Here is an 18,577-nt window from a genome sequence, read left to right on the forward strand (position 1 = left end):
TTCCTTGAGGATTATATCAAACATAAAGAATACGTTTAACATTTACACAAAGACACGAGCATATATAGAAAAAAACATTAAAAAAAACTATTCTATCTTCCACTGAGGTTAAGAAATGGAAAGGATCAGCACCATAGGAAGAAGCCACAGACTTATATTCCTTTCCCTTTGTTCTAGGGACAAACACATTCCTATTTTTAAGGCTCTTCTTATCATGATACACACTGCATATTTATTCCCAAAATTTAAAGTTTATTTTTCCTGTCTTAGAATTTATATAAGCATGTGTGCTGAATATATTATTTATATAACTAGCTTCTTTAGGCATGAAATTTGAGAGATTCATTCATTCATTCATTCCACAGATGCATGTCCTTATCAATTCATTTCCATTTCTCTATTTATTTCTCTGTTTATATTCTTGGGCATTTATTTTATTTCCAATTGGGGATCGCTATAAACAATACTTATCTGAGCATCCCAGTGCATGTGCCGTGGCACACATGAATTTATGTTAGATGAGCAACTAGGAAGAATATAATTATTATCTGATCTGTAGATTTTATATGACTTTAATTTTAAAAATCTCAGCAATTACTTTTAGGAATTAAGATGTTAATTCCCAAAAGGCATCTTGAAATTCAGTGCCAAGGTAATTTGTGAAAAGAACAGAGCTAACGGACTGCCTGGTGTGAAGACTGATTCTAAAGCAATAGAAATCAAGACAGTGGGTGATTGGGTCAAGACAGACAAAGAGAGCAGTTGGAATGAATAGCGCCCAGAAAGACACACACATATGCTGTCAGTTTCCAGAGCACACGCAAGGCAGTTCTGTGGAGGAAGGATAGTCTCTCTTTTCCTGTCAGCTGTTGGGACAATTGTGGATCAACGGGAGACTAATGGAATTTGTGTCTTTCTTATGCCATGTGCATAACTTATAAAATAGAAAATAGGGCTAAATAAATGACCTAAAATTATAAAACTTCTATAAATGTTGGCGAGTGAATTTAAAATAAATTTGTGGGTTTTCTTTCTTTCTTTTTTTTCTTTCTTTCTTTTTTATTTTATCTTATTTTTTTGCTCTTTCCCTTTTTAACACTCAATTTAATTGTGTATGTATACTTAGGACAGACATTTTGGTGGTTTTCATATACCAGCCATTATATGTAATGCCACAATGATATATACTCATTTTCCAGTTGCTATGGGGGAAAAAAAAACTTGTCAAAGTGCCTAAAAAAGGAAGGGTTTCCTTTTGCTCACAGTTTGAGGCCATATCACAGCAAAGAAGCCACAGCAACAGAAGCCTGAGGCAGCTGGTCACTGTGTCTGGAGTCAGGAAGCAGAGAGTAATAGATGTCAGGGCTTACCTAGCTCTCTCCTTGCCAGACAGTCTGAAAGCCCAGCTGGTGGAATGGTACTGCCCACATATTAGGGTGTGTCTTCCCACCTGAACCTATTAACTTAATCTGGCAAGTCTCCCACAGATGTGCCCAGAGATGTGTTTCCATAGTGATTCTAAATCCCATCAAATTGCTGAGCCATCTCTCCAGTACCATTCATTCTACTTGTAAGGCTTTCCTTTGAATTTTCTAGTGGGGCGATTTCCTTTTTCTTTCTTTTTTCTTTTCTTTTTTTTATTTAAATAACCTTTTCCCCCTTTTATTTTACATACCAACAATTTTCCCCTCCCTCCTCTCCCCCTGTTCCCTTTCCATTCCCACTTACATCCTCCCTAACAGCTTAGGGATCCTCCCAGTCTGCTCCTCATCGAAGGAGAAGTCTCACAGAAGAGGTGTTTCCCTTTGCTCTGTCTAACATGGCTTACAGTCGCACAGCAGCCACAACAGCAGGGAGATCCAGGACACGGTTTCCAGAGCTGTTTTAGTGTTAGGTTCCTGGGTTTAGGGTTTTGCAAAAGCACTGCGGCACCTAATACACGAGACTGATGCAGATTCATTTGCCATTTCTATTGGCGACCTGGATCGACAAGGAGGTGTCACAGCTGACTGGAGGTCCTGATTCTTTAGGATGCCAGGGCCCTCACCAACTCTATTCTAGAAAGTATGGCTACATTAGCAGAGACTCTGGAATACTGGGAATGGGACACTGGGTTGTCTTTGATGGTAAATGATACAGTGGCTCTGACAGGCTGGATGGAGGCTTGAAGTGGTGGGGTGATGTCTCCGCTGTGCTGCAGGAATGGAGCTGCACGACCAGCCCTCACCACTAAAGATTGTCTCCAAGCCATATACCTTTATCCTGATGCTATCCTTGTACTTTGGACTTTCTTTTGTCTCTGGTAAAAGAAGTAGGTATATTTTATGTGTAGAAGACAGCCAATATTTATTTTTAAAAACATGGCGACTAAATTTTGGTCAGTTTTATTTTTAAAAAAATGGAAACTAATCATTAGTCCTCACACATATGTCTTCCCTGAAGCAGGATTATGCCTCCTTTCTATTGACCTCAGACACGATCATGTGATTTGCACCGCATGTTGAAACCTGAGTGGAGCTATGGATGGACGTCGGAGGTTTTCTCATGACTTCAGCTACCTTCTAATGTACATACCCCATAAACTGGAACTCAGAGCAAAGATGCCATAGCAGAGAGCTGCGGGCAACTGTAAAGGACTTGTTTCATATATCAGAAGTGAATGTTTGTTGTTAGGGACTTGGGAGTTCTTGAAGTCTGTTACCTCCACATAATTTTGTCTGAATTGATTAGTGTGTCTTTTCTATACCCATTGGAGCTTTGCTATTGATTTTTTTGAAATACAGCCCCCCAGCTCTGCACATTTTTCATGTATTATTGTCCCCATCAAACTGTTGTTTTGGGTACTGGCTAGGGAGGTGAGTGACTCCGCCAGGCTGAAATAATGAACCCTAAGTAAGATACAGTGTTATAAGAGTGAGGCTTTCTCTTTTTTCCTCGTGGTTTCCTGGTGTCAAAGAGGTAGTGCTGGAGTGTTTAGAACAGACATCTGAGAGTGGCTAGTGGCTTTGTACTTGGGTTTGGGATGAGAGAATATTCTAGAATTGCACAGGAAGTCACCTAATAACTCTGAGATTAGTAATGCCATGTTAATGCTTGTAGTTGTTTTGAACAGGAAACTGAAGATACTTTTTATGGTCTCAAAAACTCAGAAGCATTGAATGTCTCAGAAGAAACATATATTAATAATCACTTCCTCTGTTTTTTTTTTATTTTTTACAATACCATTAAAGGGGTAAATTTATCATTTCAGCCCATCAGCCACTTATAGAGCATGTTGACTTGTTACTGTAATGGATCAAAGACAAAACAGAGTTCAAAAACATCTCAGAGGAATTTGCAAATAAAGGAACAATTATGATAACATCTTCATTCATTAACCTGGGCCAGTAGAGCAGATTGCTAAAAAAATATATGTTTCATACAATTTTTAAAGTGAAAGCTTTTCCTTTCTACAATATTTAACATCATCATCATTATTATTGACAGGAGTCTTTCTATGTATGATCTTCCTACCTCATCCTCTTGAGTGCTGGGATTACAGGCATGACATCTTACACAGCTTTAAAGTGTAGGGTAGTGTGGTATAGGGTAGTATTAAGAATGCCAGCCCCAGCCAGGCGGTGGTGGCGCACGCCTTTAATCCCAGCACTCGGGAGGCAGAGGCAGGCGGATCTCTGTGAGTTCGAGACCAGCCTGGTCTACAAGAGCTAGTTCCAGGACAGGCTCCAAAGCTACAGAGAAACCCTGTCTCGAAAAACAAAAACAAAACAAAACAAAAAACAAAAAAAAAAAAAACAAAAAAAAAAAAAAGAATGCCAGCCCCACAGCCCGATTTGGGAGCTATCGCTGCCACTTACTACCTATGTGACAGTCTTACATGAGACTAGCAGGAAGCCTGTGCTCTAGGAAGCTACTCTTGTGAGAGAAGAACGGGCTTGAGTGGAAGGAAAAACTGAACTGAAGCAGTTGCTAATGTAATTTAGATGCTCCCACAGGGAGCTTTGGTGATGTAATGGGCTTTTAGAGGTACCCCGAATTTAAGCAAGTGGGAACTGGATAGGGAACACTCTTCTGAGGGAGGTTAATGAACTTGGCTGTAGATGTGGCTCAAGGAAGTTCCTAGGAATGGACTCATTTGTGATTTCAGTAGCCATTTATATAGGAAGTGAAGCCCTGGGTCATGAGGGATTGATGGGAAGAGTCACGTAGTTCTAAAGGACCTTGGGCAAGCTCCTGACCTTCTCTGTCTTTGAGCTGCTTTGTGTATAAAATGGATAGAGACAACACACCTCTTATTGGAGTATTCTGAGGATAAATTAGTATTTACAACAAACCTGTAACTTTGCGTACCCCAGAACAAGACCACATAAGTACTCATGCAATACGTAATTGGCAAGTGGAGGTTTTTCAGGGGCTATACTTTAACAAATGAGTGAGGTTTATGGTGAGCCTATTGTTTCTACAATCACACTAAAAGATTTCCAAACACTTGAAAACAGTTTGTTCAAAAGTGTGTTTGAAATTCTGCATGAAAATCGTAACAGAACTTATCTTGAAATTTATATTGGATCAAACACATGAAAAAAATTATCCTAAGTTCTATGCATGTTATGTTTTGGATTTCTAAAATCAAAACTGAAGAAATGTGCCTTTTGATTTGCTTTCTACTGAATTCTCACGTGTGTGTTTTCCCTTCTTTATTGTAACTGTCTTAAGAGATAGATCCACACTGATACCACCTTCAGACACAAAAGAATAGCTGATTCTTACAGGCCTTCATAGCAAACATGAGGTCCAGGTTCATCCCTAACACTAAGTAAATAAATAAATAGAGAAAGAAACCCTCAGAGCAGCTTGCGAAGCTGGGATTATAGAGGGACTCCGAAGCGTCCATGCACGACCTCTGTACCTAACTCCTTCTAAATTATTTTAGCTGCTGCGAGTCTTTAAAGTGACTGATTTATTAAGTATTATACTCGAAGAAAATGCTGATACTATCCTCTGTGGAGCTCTGTAAACAAGTCCAAGTGTCCCACTGCATCATCTTAATAGGAGAGGTAAGCTTCCTGTCCCAGATACACAAAAGCACTAAAACTATAAACTTAACCTTTATTTATAATATCACCTTGCACAGTGTGTTTGTCTGTTTTGCAGCATGACAATGAAGTGGCCAAGATGATTAGCCTATGAAGATAAAAGGTTTAGGTTGGCTCATCATCTCCCAGATTCTGGTCCATGATCAGTTGCTCCCTTGCTCTGGATCTTTTATCATAGCATAAATGTGTGTGATAGCAATGTCACCTCACTAACCAAGTAACAAAGGGAAAAAGAGAACGAGGATGGAGTTCCACAGTCCCCATTTTGGACACAACATTAATGGGCTAAGGATCTCCCATAAGACCTCACTACCATAAGGGTTCTGTGATAGCCTAATATTCTACCCCAAGACCTAAACCTTTAACACACAACACCTTAGGACAACTGAAATTACAGAATATGGTATTCAGGAAATATTTTATAAAAAAAGATACATTTGTATTAAGTTATAGATTCAATTTGAGGATATGAATCATGGCACCAAAAGTGTGTTTTGCTTCATAATCATACCCTCTAATCTCAGTTTCAGGCCTGGAGAAACTGATCCTTTAAAAACAGCTTATGCACAGTCGCTAATCCACTAATTCATAGTTACTTCTAGCTCTGCCCAAAGTCAGCAATTGTGTCTGCCAGTCGAGTAACTTAATAACTGAAGCTCCAAAAGGCCTAATGCTCGACCAATGGAAATCTCCCCTGACAATTCTTCCACTAAATCTCCGTGTTTACAATATCTTGACCAACCTCGATTTTCAGCAGATCAGCCTGAGACAGAGGCCAGGTGAAACAAGGTAAAAGATGACACAAACATTCAGGACACAGTGGAACTACCATACTAGTTTGCAATTCAGCATCTGTTTCTCCCCAGACTACCACTCCAACTCCAGTTGGTGCAGGTATAGAGATACCCTGAACTATAAACTGATAGACTTAAACCTATGTTAGGCACAAAGGTATTAATCAAATTCCATTAGATGGTGACTGATCCAAGTGTAGGCAGGGAATCATTATCTGTCCTGTGAGACTTAACATAAAGGCAAAGCCTAGTTAAGGGGAAGCCCTTGCTGGTCTTACAGCTTCTTGTTTACATTCATGTGATAGAAACTACAATATCCTTCTTCTTCTCCTTCTCCTTCTCCTTCTCCTTCTTCTTCTCTCTCTCTCTTTCTCTCTGTATGGTTTTTTGAGACAAAGTTTTGCTGCAGCTTTGGAGTCTGTCCTGGAACTAGCTCTTGTAGACCAGACTGACCTCGAACTCACAGAGATCTATCCGCCTCTGCCTCCTCCTGAGTGCTGGGATTAAAGGTGTGCGCCACCACTGTCCAGCTAATATCCATCTTCTCAACATGACAAAATAACCAAGAGTATCAGAAACATCAACCCTCATGATCTAACCACGAAACAAAAGCCAGAAGCTGGTACCCAGGGCCAAGTTAAAATATCACTGATGCCCATAGTATCACTTCTTTTCCTCTTTGCCCTCCCATTTCCACTTCTCTGCCTACCAACCGTCCTTTATGTCATCTAGAGTTTTCCAATGCTTCCATTTTATGTTTTGAATTAGTTGTTGTTATCATTTTGTTTTAACTTTCTAAATGTTGAAATCAATAAAGTGTCTCCACTATTTTTTTTGATATTTTTGATGAATCAAGTATTAAGAAATAGTGACACATAAAATATACATTATAAGTAAACCATTCAAAGAATATCAGATTCAAGTAGATTCCTCTTTCTTGTATTCTATCAATAGCTTCAATTTTTCCATTCATGGTCCCAGATCCATCTTCAGTTTTCCTGGAGTTTCTGATTATGTGTGCTCTCTTTGTGTGAACATGAACATATGCCTTCTTCATCTCTCTGACGTCTTCCAGATCATTAGTGACTGTAGGAATCCGGAACATTCTTTGAAGTCCCTTAACTTCTATCTCTATTTGGATTGTTTCATAATATTTGGCCATGACTTTCTTCTACAGCCTTTATCTTTCTAGAATTTTCTAATAGCCTTTTAAAAAATAGCTTTATCAAACACCCAAGTTTTCCACATTTCCCTCTATTTAACCCATTCCATTTGATTTTTTTTTTTTCTGTGTTCTTTCCCAGGCCTGCCCTCCTTCCACTTTGGTTCTGATTGGTTGCTTTCTGAACCTAGTGCTCAGCTGTTAACCTTGATTTCACTGTTCAACAATATTGAATCAGTTGGTTTGGGGCTTAGCGCTTCAGCCTAGTTAAATCCCTACACTGAGGTTCATTCTTAATAACATAATAGCATAATAACAGGTAAATACAAGACAACAGTGTTTGATGCTTGAAGTTTTCTGAATACCCTATTTGGCTCTGCACTTGGTTGATAGATTAGTTGGTTCTCGAATTTAGATTTAAATTTTTTCCTTCTATACATCTAAAGACACTGTACTGATAACTTTGAATGTCTAATCTTGTTGACAAAGCTATATCCACAATGGTTCTGATTTCTCTGTTGGTGACCTCCTTTTTTTTTTTTAACAACTTAAGACATCCGATTTTTCACATCATAAAATTTTTATTCTTCATAATCTAAAATTATACAATTCTATCTGCATATATCTTAGACTGTTTCTTATTCCATGCACTCACTTTATATCTGAACATATGTATGTGCCTTCCCTCCTGAATGTTATTTTATAATGCATGTCACTCCATCCTTCTTCCCTGAATTCTGGGATGGAAACTAGATTTCCTGGGGAGATAGCTTATTCCTCTAGGGGATATTATTGTCTCTCTTCTTTCACTCCATTTTTTCAAAAACTTTGATTCTCTGTTTTATGATATTTTATGAACTTAGCCTCTGATTATTCTTTCTTTTAGAAAATTGGAATGATGTTTAGAGCTCAAGATTATTTGTCATTATTTTTAAACTTTCTTAACTTTTATGAAGGCAATGTTTACCAAAATAAAACAAATTATAATTTTTAAAAAATGACCTTCTAGTCTCTTGAAATATCTTTCATACTTTATGCACTTTATTAGTCTTTCTCAGTAGAGCTTAAACAACTCCCCACCAAAAAAAATATTTTGTGGTTCTTCCTATCCACACACTTCGGCATGTGATGCAAATTTGTCAGGGAGCCTCATGTCTGTGGGTATTTAGGCCAGCATCTGATGTCCAGGAAAACCAACCAGTCAAAAACTTTTCCGTATAAGCTCCTAACTTCTCCCAAGGAAATTGGTTCAATTATCTTAGAAGAAAACCCTCTTGAGTTTTTCCCGCAGGATAACAGCCTAGCATTAGGTTGATTGAGAAGCGGGAGTGGGTAAGGCAGTTCCCATGTGCGTATTCTCTAAGAGTCTTTCTCAGCCAACTGTACATCCTGTTCCTTACAGTGTCTGAGTCCAAACCTTAATGAGCTCTCCTACGGCCTTCCCCGCAGCCTACATCGGGCATTAACTAGGTAGTTTCCTCTTCTAAATGTGTGTTTACCTCCACCATTCAGAACTTGGTGGGAGTTTGGGGGGCACTTGTAACTTTCTGTATTTTCGTTAAGATCTATTTTTAACAGACTCTCAGAAAAAGAGATGTCTTGGTTTACCGCTTTGTGTAGAATGCAGTGTTACAGTTTAAAAAAAAAACACTTGTGATTTTGGAGGGTAGGTTAGAGGGCATCTGTTTTCAGTGGGCAGACACAGAAGCTCAGCAGCAGTGGGAGGCACTCAGTAGAGCGTAATGGGCTCTGGGTGTCCGCATTAGTGCTGGGTACATGGAGATATTTTAAAACAGTTAAGGACTTAGAGCTGCTTAAGAGGCAGGGAATAATTAGTGATGTGTTGAGTGACGTTAGAAGCAGACTTACAGGGTGACGTTTACATGTTCAGCATGAGAACCACGTGACTGGTGGCTGATTCTGTGGCACAGTGTGGAGTAGATGGATACGTACAGTATAGATCAGTGAACATGCGTTGCTCACTTCTGAATGGTCCAAAACCAGTTGTACCGACATGCTCAGGAGAATGAAGAGGCAGAGGATGCAGAGATGGGCAGGAACCAGCAGAAAGATGATGCTCAGGAGGATGAAGGGGCAGTGGATGCAGAGACGGGCAGGAACCAGCAGAAAGATGATGCTCAGGAGGATGAAGGGGCAGAGGATGCAGAAACGGGCAGGAACCAGCAGAAAGATGTTCTTTGGAGCTGCACACAGGGATTCAACTGCTGTGCTAGGACGTGGAGAGAGAGGATCCAGCTTGAGGGAGAATCTAGAACAATATTTAGCAGAAGATGGGAGGGGTAACCAGAAACAAAAACCTCTCAAGTCTTAAAAAGTATTGATACTTAATTACTTAAGGAATGATACAAAGAATGACAAAAATCAAAGCTTTAGGTGTATGTATAGTTTAATCCGTCCTATTTACTCACCTGGTAAGTGTAAACTAGCCCCGACTGTCACCCCTCATTGGAATTATTTCCACCGGTCACTCTGCTTCTAGACTCTTCAAGCTAAGTCTCTTTGAGGCAAATCTGATCAGTTGTTTCCTTCTCAAAATCCCTTAAAGGATTTCCATTGCAACTGAATGTGAGTGTGAAGTCTCTTACCTGGAACAAAGTCTGTGATGTCAAGGACCACAGAGGACTCTCATCCCCTAACATTTCCTTGAACTTGCTCCTCAGAGGCTTCTCTTCTCAGGCCTCTCCTCAGACTACAATCTCCCCACCATGCAGCGGTTTCAACCAGTTACTCCCATTTTCTCGATTCCTAGTCTGCACAGAGATGCCCTGCTCCATGAATTTGATGTTTGTGTCATTCTTTGACCTCATCTCTCCTTGTTACAGTGGTGTTTCCTCTGTCTCCTTGTTACAATGGTGTTTCCTCTGTCCCCAGGCCAACATCATGGCCTAACTAGCTTCCTACACATCTCTCAGTCCACCACTGCCCCATATTGTTCTCATATTATCACTTTTCCTTTAACACTTATTGTCATTCTGTATTTTTCCTTTCTACCTTCACCCATTCATTCAATCATTCAGTCATTGTATATTCTTTCCTAAATCACCCATTTCATTAGGGCAGAAACTATGTCTACTTTTTTTCCCACTGCTTTAACCACCCAAAGAATATGATAATGATCAGTATCCAATAATACTGAGTAATTGATTTAACAGCTACATTGCATCTTAGACTATTTTCTGCTGTTACTGCAAAATACTACAGGCTGGATAGCTCATAATGAGAAGGGATGATTTAGCAAGTAGAGGACTTAAATCCAATCCCTAATTCCACAAGGTGATAGAAGAGAATAGACTCCAAGAGCTTCCTCCTGACACGTGTGTCATGACAATTGTGCACGGGCCACACATATGCACAAGATAGTTGGTGGGTAGATGGATGGATGGATGGATGGATGGATGGATGGATGGATGGATGGATAAATCCAAACTAAGAGATTTATTTGGCATATAGGTTTAGAACCTAAGAAGTCCAATATGTGTGGCTTTGGTTGGGGAGGACCTCTTGCTACATCTTAACCTGTTGGAAGGACAAGCACATACCAGAAAAGTAGAGAGAAAAATCTAGGGGCAATTTCATCCCCATGAGGAATATATTCCTGAGATAACCAGGGCCCTCTGTAGCAAGCAGTTGATCCAGTGATGACAGCAGAGTTCTCTCTGACCCCATCACCTCTCAGTATTGCTTTCGCTCAGTATTGTTGCCCTGAGGATTGACCTTCACCATGATCTTTGGAGGAGACATCAAAATAAAAGCATATGGTAATTCTCTTTTCATTATTTTGTTTTATATCTTCCATATTTTCATTATCTATTTTCATAATTCCACTCCAGACACCATTTATTTTACTTTTAGGGATTTTGCCTCCATGTAATTGTGTACCACATGCATGCAGTGCCCATGGAGGCTAGGAAAAGGCATCAAATCCCCTCAAACCATGTGGGTGCTGGGAAGCAAACCTGGGTCCTCTGCAAGGGCAAATAGTAATATAATCTACTTTGTCATCACAGTATTTTATACTTAATCACAATTTTTAAAAGTTGAAGCTAGCCGGGCGGTGGTGGCGCACGCCTTTAATCCCAGCACTCGGGAGGCAGAGGCAGGCGGATCTCTGTGAGTTCGAGACCAGCCTGATCTACAAGAGCTAGCTCCAGGACAGGCTCTAAAGTGCAGAGAAACCCTGTCTCAAAAAACCAAAAAAAAAAAAAAAAAAAAAAAATAAAAAATAAAAAATAAAAGTTGAAGCTAAATTATATCATTTCCCTTTCTTCCTCTAACCCTTCTATTTACTTTCCCTGCCTTCCTCTCTCTCAAATTCAGGGTCACTGGCCTCTTTTCCTTTAATTATTGTTACACATGCACACACCTAAATATGTAATCTGCTTAGTCCCTATAATGTAATTTATAAGCATGTCATTTAAGGGCTGACCACTTGGAACCTGACAACCAATTGGGTGAATCGCCTCTGGGGAAGGCCATTTTCTATCTCAGCATTCCATAGCTGTCTGTAGTTTCTTTATGGAGGGTCAGGGGTTCCACAAAATCTTCCTCTTCCCTGTCAGCACATTAGCCTGCCTGTTGGTGTCATCCTTGTTTAGGCCTTACATTTAGGTAGCCATGCTGACGAGACTTCATGGGTTATACCTGCCCTGCCGTTTTTGGAAGATGCAGCCTCACGGCAGGCATCATAATTTCCCACGGAACTGCTTACCCTACATCTGTCCCCTTCGTCTACAACCTACTTGAAAGCATGACTTATGTGTCTTTTCCTGTTTTCCAGCAACTACTCCATTCAGATTCCAAAAGTTAACGACCAAGCTGAACACAGGTAAACTTTGTCATAGCTCTAAGTTATTAATTATCTGAACATTGATTGCAATTTATTTTTTTTACCTTTAAGACAATCAATTAAATCATTTAACCAACAGATTATATCATTATTGAAGCAATATACTTTGCCTTACAGATCTCTTGCAACATCCTGGCCTCTGGGCTCAAAAACTTGCTTCTTAAGTTCCTGAATATATTTTATAGCTATCTTCTTAACTTTTCATTTCTTTCCAGAACTCAGCTATTAATGCTTATCAACAATTTTCTGTGTTGCTTCTCACTTTCTATGTTCTCATTCCACTTCAAACACCATTTGTTTACACACATTTCTTAAACTGACAGTGTGCTCTAGAAAATGCCAATGATCACACGCTTACGTAAAACTATCTATATTACCCATCTGCAAAGAATACATAATAGGTAATTACGTATTTATAATTAGATAATTACATATCTATGGAAATGGATAAAGAAACAAGCTGACTGACAGGCTGAAGAAAGTAACAGGGAAGAGAATCCCTCCACCCCAACCTCAGCTGCTCATACTTACATGCCTAATCTTGAGACAGTGTGGTTGTTCAGAGGGTTATGATTTACATCCTTGTCCTCTACCAGGTAGGGAAGGCCAGGTTGCATACTGGAAATATGTGGAAATATAAATGTCACCTTTTCGGTGTAAAAACTGTCGGTAAGAATAAGGTATGTGCATAAACTCTAACAAAAATGTTCTACGAGGACAGCACAGAGAGAAGTGGTCTCATCTCTGGCTTCCTGGTGGCAGTTACAAAGACGACTCTGCTGCCAACCCCATCTTGAGTCATGGCTACGGAAACCTCATTCGAAAGGCATTTCTATGTGGACATGAGTTGAGACACTGTCTGTTCCACTTCAGGCTGGTACCATCTTGTTCTAATCACTGTGTCAAGGGACTGTGGTTTTAGAAGTTACGTAACTGTCCACAGCTCTACCTTTAAACCCTTCCCTACGCATCAATTTTTCTTGCACAAAGCATTGTGTATTATATCACAAAATACGGCAATGCTATCATCATCCCATATACATATCATTTTCTTTGGAGACTTCCTGAAGGTTACTTAATTGGTGAAAATATCCGAAATATACTTTCATCCTAACTTCTTGACCTCATAACTGGACAAACGATAAAAGCTAATGGATTCTCTAAGAGAATTAGTCAACCTTTACCACACTTGATCTCTGTTGAGTCAGTCTTGGCTGCTTCTTACAGCTCAGCGATCAAGTCTGCCATCACATCACCATACCGCATATCCAGATGTGCCAAGAGCCTCATGAAACTTCTAGAGCAAATGACTGTTCTAGACAAAGCCTTCCTGCTTGCATTCCAATACAAACTTCTCTGCTTCTAATAGTATTTCTCATCTTCCCTACCATTAGCTTTACCTGCCATTATCTCCACTTTCTAACTACAATTTAGGGCCAGACTGACATTTCCTAGACACATTTAAATGTCAGATGAAAACTCAAGCTGGCCCGAAGAGAAGTGTGTGCAATATATCTTCTGGGAATCAATTTTTGATGGGGAAAAAAATCATTGTTGGATTTTGTTCATTTGAGTAATTATTCTTTAATGGATGCTTATACTTTGTAGCCTTTCGGTTTGCTTTAAGGATTAATTGAGTATACATGTCATCCTAGATTCAAGAAAATGATATGTTTTTTATTTTAGTAGCTAAAAAAAGAATGACAGCATTTTTTCTCTCATTGTCCTTACTCACTATGAATTACTATGAACACCTCATTAACAATAAAATATATCACTTCACTCTTCTATATTTTGGGGCACTTATTCCATCCTTTGGCCTGGGGAGATGGCCACAGTGTGAGGGCAGGTGCTCTCACTCACTCACACTGGGGAGATGGCCACAGAGTGAGGGCAGGTGCTCTCACTCACTCACACCCCACTTGTTTCCACAGCATCCAGGCAACAAAAGCAAGCATTCAGTCAGAGCTGAACAGAGCACTCGACGCTCACAAATGCATAAAGTTACTTTATTTTAAGTATACATTTAATTTTGAAAAATATAAATGCTAAAATATCTCATCTTCTTCATCTCTTAATTCCATAAAAGTCACAATAGAAAGCTTCATAAAACTGTAAAATACTATGTTATAGGAATTTTAGGTTTCATATTGGAAAAAAATTATTAGTAATATAGTGAAATGTTTTCTGTTCTTTATCATTTTGTTCCACCATGTTGATCTACTTCATTTAAAATAAAAAGATGCATCATCTCTCCAAAGTTAATAAAGACTTAAGAGAATAAAAATAAGACTATCAGAAAGTGCGTACTGATCGTGAGCAGTAATGTGTACGGATATGGACCAGCCCTGGAAACGGCTGCAAGGAGGCAATCTGCATTGCTGCGCACTGCTGGCCTGGGACAAAGTTACTTCAGGCTCTACGGATTCACTGGGTGACATTAGCCCTGAGTTGCAGTATTTGCCTAGGAAACAGAATTCAGGATTCTTGTGTGTATCCATAGAGCACAATGAAATGAACCAGGAATAAGCTATATCCAAATCTCTGGTCAACAGGCGAGTCGCCAGATTCACATGTATTACAAAAGGGTTTTCATTTCAGGCTGCCACGACGCTCAGCGAAGTCATCTGCACGTTCCCAAGGCTCCTCCAACAGGGAAGAGCTGCTGTCTGCTGACTGTCTCCAGTCACTTTGAGCGATGAGAGCAGACGGGAAATATCACAGGCTATAAAGAAGAGCATCTCAGGTTCTTGCACCGAAATCATGAGTGGTTTGAAAAAGACTGAAGAAAACTTTGTCCCATTCCCGATCAGTGCCAACCTCTGCAATATAACTCAAATGGTTTTGTTTTTGAAAGATAGTCAGCAGTTGATACATTTCAAGTACTTTAACACAGTTAAAAATAAGAAACAAAAACATGGAAGACAATCATTTGCTCTATTAAACGCCGATACATAGCCAACAAAGGATTTACTCTGTGTGTGTTGTTACATGTGCCCAAAATGCACATAAGCTGAATTACTGACAGCAGACACCCCTTCTCTTAGGTGAGGGGTGAGGAGGGAGGTTTTCTTTCCCTCTTCTCAAGGGAGTACTTCCCAGCCCCATCCCTCAACTTTACTGGAAGGAGAAGCTGAAACAACACTGGCTTTGACACACAAAACGGTTAGGATTCCAAGTAGTTTTTGCACACAGTAGGAAAGGAACAGCATCGCCAAGGGCTTCTGCAAGCCGGAGGCCTCATGCCTCAATAGGCAGGCTCAGCCCACGTATCTTCCTTCGCACAGTCGGTCTGCACAACCACAGTATTCCTGGTCAACACCTCTGAGTCTTCAAGAAACATTAATCTCCAAATTCACAGCCAGGAAGGAAGGACAGGAAGGCATTATAAAGAATCCATCGCTATATTTGTGTCCAGTTTACATAGAAACAAAACCACCCTAAAATCTGGTTAGTTATCAGCCAAGAAGCAAATTCAGCCAGATTCAGATAATGTGGTATTTCCATGGAGATTTGGGGATCTGCTGGTTAGTGTGGGAACTACAGGAGTCTTGAGAGGGCGTGGTGCTAACTCTTCCTCGCAGCAAAAGGAAGGTATGACTTTATGCTCATTTCGTGAGTGCTAAGCACCCACCCAGTCAAAAAATAGGGATTTTATTTAACTGAGTCATGAGTTAGATTACTTCAGGAACTCTTGGAAGAGGAGGAAAGGGACCATGGATCTCTACATAAACTTGATTCATAATTAGAATATATCTGTGTGTATATGTATAATATATAAATATATACATATATCTCCAGAGATTTTAGAAAAGTAAACAAAGTGTCTTTGATTTAACATCAAGAAGGACTGCCTTTACTACACATGCCTAAACATTCTACTGAGGTTTCTATCGCTAAAAAGGTAAGATTACTTACATGGTTTAATAGAAAACTAGGCAATACACGGTAACCACTTTATCATTTAATAGCTCTGGATACAAATGTGGTATAAAAATCATCACTTGAGATGTTTACAAATACCGTGTCATTTCCTGCTATCATTTCAATGATTATTTATGTAGTCATTTCTGCTTAATTTCTATAAAATTTAAAGTTATAAGATGACCAAATTCTGTAAAACTAACAGTTAACTTAAGATAATAGAACTCTTATCATCAAAATTTTAGGAGAGCAGAATTATACTTTAGTTGCTATAAGAAATTGGGGGTCCATAAGAGTACACCACTGAACCAAAATGTGGTTCATTTCTGCTTCTCTAATTCTTTTAGTAATCCCTGACAGCAAGAGTACATTACAACTGTTGTTATACAAATCCCAAAGTGTGGATTCCACATCTAAACCGTTATTTTAATGTACACTCAGTATATAATGTGACTTACTAAAAATCAAATGCCACAGTCAATTTGGCTAATAAAGGTTAACACGGTATAATGAAACACACACACACACACACACACACACACACACACACACACATTCTAAGTGATCCAACCACCGTGTTCTATAAACACATGTAATTGGGCACTTTAAACTGTCTTTGTAGATCTATGTGCATTCTTTCCGTTATAGATGTGTGACAGGGCTGTTAATATTCTTATGGCTTTTGTACTGCAAATACAGACATGAACTGCTGTTATCTGTGATGTTGATGAATGTCTGAGTAATTAATAAGATATATTCACCTGAATTTACATGATAAGTTTCTTGGCCCTTAGGAGATTTTTCACCAGTGGTTTGGTTTTATGGAAATGGACACAAAGGAGCTCGGCAAGTTTCTCCTCTGTCTACTGTCGCTCTTTATCTGGCTTTGCACAGTGTGCAACAGCCACACACAGAGTTCATACACAAGCACACAAATTATTCAAATGAGGAAATCTTTACCAATACTGCACAGGACATTAACATGCCACACACCAGCATCTGCTCCCAGCATGACCATTACCGCCGGGGAAGTTAACCGTCTTCCACTCGTTCTCTCCCCATACCCCTTCACACAACAGTTACAGTTATTTTGAAGAAAGGGGAAAAAACAGCAACCCAACAGATTCTTAGAAACATGGTGTTCTGTTTTTCTTTTAATTTGTTCTAGCCTTCTGGCTTATCTGTTTGTGTGTGTGTGTGTGTGTGTGTGTGTGTGTGTGTGTGTGTGTGTGTGTGTGTGTGTGTGTGTGTGTGTAAAAATCACATTATATACAATACAATTTTTACAGAAAGCCTGGCAGCTACAGGTAAGAGGTAGAACTACTCAAAACTATGTTTCCTGCTGCAGGAAAAAAATTCATTTTCTTTACAGTAATTAAAAAAAAGTTTAAAAAATTGACAAAAAATAAGTTGCAGGTTAGGCCCCATAATTTAAACAACAAAATCTAGGAAGAAAAATCTTCTTCGATGTACTCAACAGAGAAGTTCATTAAAGGGATAAAAAAGTTGCATAGGAAAAGGGACATTCCAGCACTTGCTACAATGATGGCAAAGGTTTCTCTACAGGGAGCAAAGTACCATTAGTGTTTTCTGCTTTTGATAACTCTAAGGTCAGGGCTGACGAGCAAGGGCAGGTCAGCAAGGGTAGGTCAGCAGCACTCATCCAGCCTCGGGGGCTCTGTAAGCAGGAAGCGACTCAGTCTGGAGATCAAGGGCCACTCTACCAGACAATGGCAAGCCAGTAAGCACAGCTCTAAGCTTGGGTCCTAAGTTCCTTCAACAGGTTCGTAAAAGGTGGTACAAAATGCTTAATACTTTTGATCTCTGCTTGACAAGGGCAGCCTCTGTGTGTGTGTCTTGAGTGACAGGGATTTACATGTCAGAGGACACGTCTGAACACCTGGAAACAAAAGCATGATCCCTCAGGTGCTTTTTTTTGTTTTCTTTCTTAAAGGAAAGGGACATTATTGTCTTGATTTTACCTATGCAAGAGAGAAGCAGAGAGAGTGACTGTAGTATTCAGCCAGTGACCGAACAAAACTTTTAAAATACACAGACAAAAAGAAAAAGAAAAAAAAATTAGAGCGGTTAACAACACAGCTGTCAGTTCTGGAAAGACAAACAGGTTACAATGTAGTTTCTGTTCCCTTGCTCCTCCGGGGATAATCGTTGTCTTCAGGCTCAAGCTCGATTCTGATTTGAGGCACGGCTTCCACTGGAGTTCTAGGAGGACTAACGCAAAACAGAAAAAAAAGAAGAAAAGCAATGAGCAAACACAAATTTCATCATCATCCCCGAAATGCCTATGCTCGGGGCTCCCTCAAAATGCATCAAGCTGCTCCATTTGTTCCCGTCCCTTCCATGTGTATTAAGAACAGGGACTTTTAAATAAAAGCAAATTGCCCAAGATTTCATATTTAACAAAAATTTTCAAAATAAAAAAAAATGAAACTACTGTGTGGTTAATACTGTTAGAAATTGAGGGCCATGACAAGCGCCCTGAAGACACTCACGTTCCTGTTTTCTGTCATTTCAAGACCCTTGCTAGAGGGAAGGGAACTACTGAAGAAAGCTACCAGGAAGCTCCAGTCACCCTGCATGACAATGGAATCATAAGGGCTAATATGGATCCTGGCCTTTTTAATGACACTGAAGTTTTCCATTATTCTTGAGTAAAGCTCAGTCTTTGCAAATGCTTCTCATCAGCAAGTCTAGGGTGACTCCTGTGTCCCCA

General features: G+C 39.6%; 1 protein-coding gene across 1 annotated transcript in view; it reads right to left on the reverse strand.

The window, feature by feature from the left end:
- Positions 1 to 13,914: 13,914 nt before the first annotated feature.
- The window catches only part of Slc4a4 (solute carrier family 4 member 4), a 330,071-nt gene continuing 325,408 nt past the window's right edge, over positions 13,915 to 18,577 (reverse strand). The window contains exon 26 of the mRNA XM_038315817.2: positions 13,915 to 18,075. The gene's annotated coding sequence lies outside the window, so the exon portion shown is untranslated. The remainder of the gene's footprint in view (positions 18,076 to 18,577) is intronic.

The sequence above is a fragment of the Arvicola amphibius genome, chromosome 1 (assembly GCF_903992535.2).
Source record: "Arvicola amphibius chromosome 1, mArvAmp1.2, whole genome shotgun sequence".
Classification (NCBI taxonomy): Eukaryota; Metazoa; Chordata; class Mammalia; order Rodentia; family Cricetidae; genus Arvicola; species Arvicola amphibius.